Source organism: Nicotiana sylvestris, chromosome 9 (assembly GCF_000393655.2).
Source record: "Nicotiana sylvestris chromosome 9, ASM39365v2, whole genome shotgun sequence".
Classification (NCBI taxonomy): Eukaryota; Viridiplantae; Streptophyta; class Magnoliopsida; order Solanales; family Solanaceae; genus Nicotiana; species Nicotiana sylvestris.
Window position 1 is genome coordinate 6,266,627 of NC_091065.1, and position 2,710 is coordinate 6,269,336.

Genomic DNA, 2,710 nt, shown 5'->3' on the forward strand with positions numbered 1-2,710 from the left:
TATTATTAAATTCATCATTTAATTCGTGATTTGGGATGGAATTTTGGAAGAAAATTGTGAAATTTTTCAAAAAATGTAAAATAATGATTTGAAGGACCAAATAGTATCGGAATTGGATAATATTTGTATGGATAGACTCGTGAGAGTAAAAGGATTCTAGTTTTGTGAATTTTGTCAAATTTCTAGATGTGGGCCCGGGGTCGGGTTTGACCAATTTCTGGAATTTTGTGGTAATTCGATTGTTTTCGCTTGGGCTTTGTTCCCTTAGCATATTGTGACATATTCATTCTGATTTTGGATAGATTCGACGTGCGTGGAGGCCGATTCGAGGGGAAAAGGCGTCGCGAGCTAGAGAATTTGCCGGTTCGAGGTGAGTAATGATTGTAAATGATGCCCTGAGGGTTTGAAATCCCGGATTGCACATCGTAGTGCTATATTGAGGTGAGACACGCGCTTGATGATGAGTGTGGGGTCGTTTACTATTGGGGATTGTGACTTGGTCCGTCCCAATTGATGATTTTACCGCGTATTTGACTAAAACTTGTTTGTTATCATCATGGTTTAGGCTGATTGCCATCTTTGGGCTTCGTGCCAACTATTTGTACCCTCCGGGGATTTTTATCACTATTTCTTCACTGTATTGATTTATTACCTGAACTCAGTCCTGTTCTTTTCCCCGGTTTTACAACTCAGCCACTCTTACTCAGTTTTGAGACTTAAATGATATTTCTAAACAATATTTTGGGATGAGCACTACTGTTTTACAAATGCCCGAGGGGCTTGTGATGATTTTCTGGCTGAGTGCGGCCGAGGGCCAGATGTGAGGATACACTGAGTGATATGAGGCCGAGGGCCTGAGATACTTTATATGCCACGAGGTGGCTTGAGTGATGTGAGGTCGAGTGTCGAGTGATGTAAGGCCGAGTGCCGAGAGATGATACCACGAGGTGGCTTGATATAGTGCTTGGGTCATAAGGGGCCCCTCCGGAGTCTGCACACCCACAGTGAGCGCGGGTACCCATCATGATCTGAGAGTGAGCTCAAGGGGTTGATATTGTATTGAGAGTGAGCCCGATGGGCTGATATTATACTGAGAGTGAGCCCGAGGGGCTGATACTGTTCTGAGTGATTGATACTGTGCCCGAGGGGCGGATTTTTACTTATTATTTACCTGCCAAACTACCTGTTTTACTTGTTTAAGAAGGGATTTAACTTGATTTCTTCACGGATTTACTGTTTTAAGTGATTTTACTACTTTGATATAGAATTGCCTTGTGCTTTTACGTGTTTTCATGCTTTCAGCCATTATTTATATTTGTTACTCATTGAGTTGGAGTACTCACTTTACTCCCTACACCCCTGTGTTCAGATTCAGGCATAGCAGATCCCGCTCCTAAGTGTTGATCCTCCCAGTCCAGGCGGTGTTTCAGAGACTACGAGGTAGTTGTTGGCGTCCGCAGCCTCCGTGCCTCCCTTTATCTTATTAATTCTATGTTTTTCAAACTATTGTACCAGACATCGTGCCTAGTAGACTCGTATCAGGATCATTAGTTGCTCATGACTTGTGACACCCCGGTTTAGGCTGTGTCGGGATGGTTTCTTCTACTGTTATCTATATTTCCGCGAATTATTGCTATTAAATGCTTTAAACTGTTTTATGGTAATTAACTGCTTAAAGAAATGTACTGTGTTGGACTGGCTGGCCTTATCTTCACGAGAGGCGCTATCACGACCGAGTTCGGGGATTAGGGTTGTGACACAAATTCCCGATAACAGAACCAATTTGTTTAACCAGAAAATAAAAATTTCGGTCAAAGCTTATTTTTAGAAGTACTCGGGTTACTGATAATCAAATAAAGAAATATTTTTGCAATGAGAAAGAGTGAGAAATAGCAGAGCAATCAATATAAAGTAAAGCAAATAAGTATATTCCAGTAATAATCAGAACTTATCCATACGAATGTCATTTCTCTTCCTTTTATAGCTATTTCTAAGTACAAGGTCTCTTCCTTCTCGTAATAGAGTCATTATGAGCATTTAATGACATTAATGGAACGTTATAATTGACAATCATAACTGTTTCGTGGAGATTTTGTAACATTTCTAATCATTCATGCTCATCAATCGAAGATTAACGAATCTATACTTTTTGCTGTCTTGATTCACTCCGCCGGTGTCTCTTCAAATTATCAAGAGACCCGAGCAACCGTTTCTTCTTGTCTCTTATACGTTTTGCTCGTACCTATTAAGACTCGCATCTCTTTAAGTACTCTTCTCCAGCTGTCACTTTTCTAATGATCCACGTGTCTTGCCATGTCAGTCACATAATTAATTCCACGTGTTATATTTATTTTTCCCAATACAGTAATCATCATGCGCAATGGCCGAGCTAAGAATTTTATTAAGGGATGTCAAAATATAAAAAGTAAACACACAAAGAAAAGAAAGGGAATTAACATATATTATAATATATATATATATATATATATATATATATATTTTTTTTTTTTTTTTTTTTAACTAGTTCAACAATGTAATTTTCGGCGATGGTCCCTTAGCATAAGGTGGCTCCACCACTTATCATACATGCACCTTGACTATCACATTTGAATCCTTCTAAGTACCACAAGCATAGATATTGAATAACTCTATATATCAACATGAATCTCCTTCTATCTCGGTAAAAAGTTAATATTTTGTGTTAAAAAGT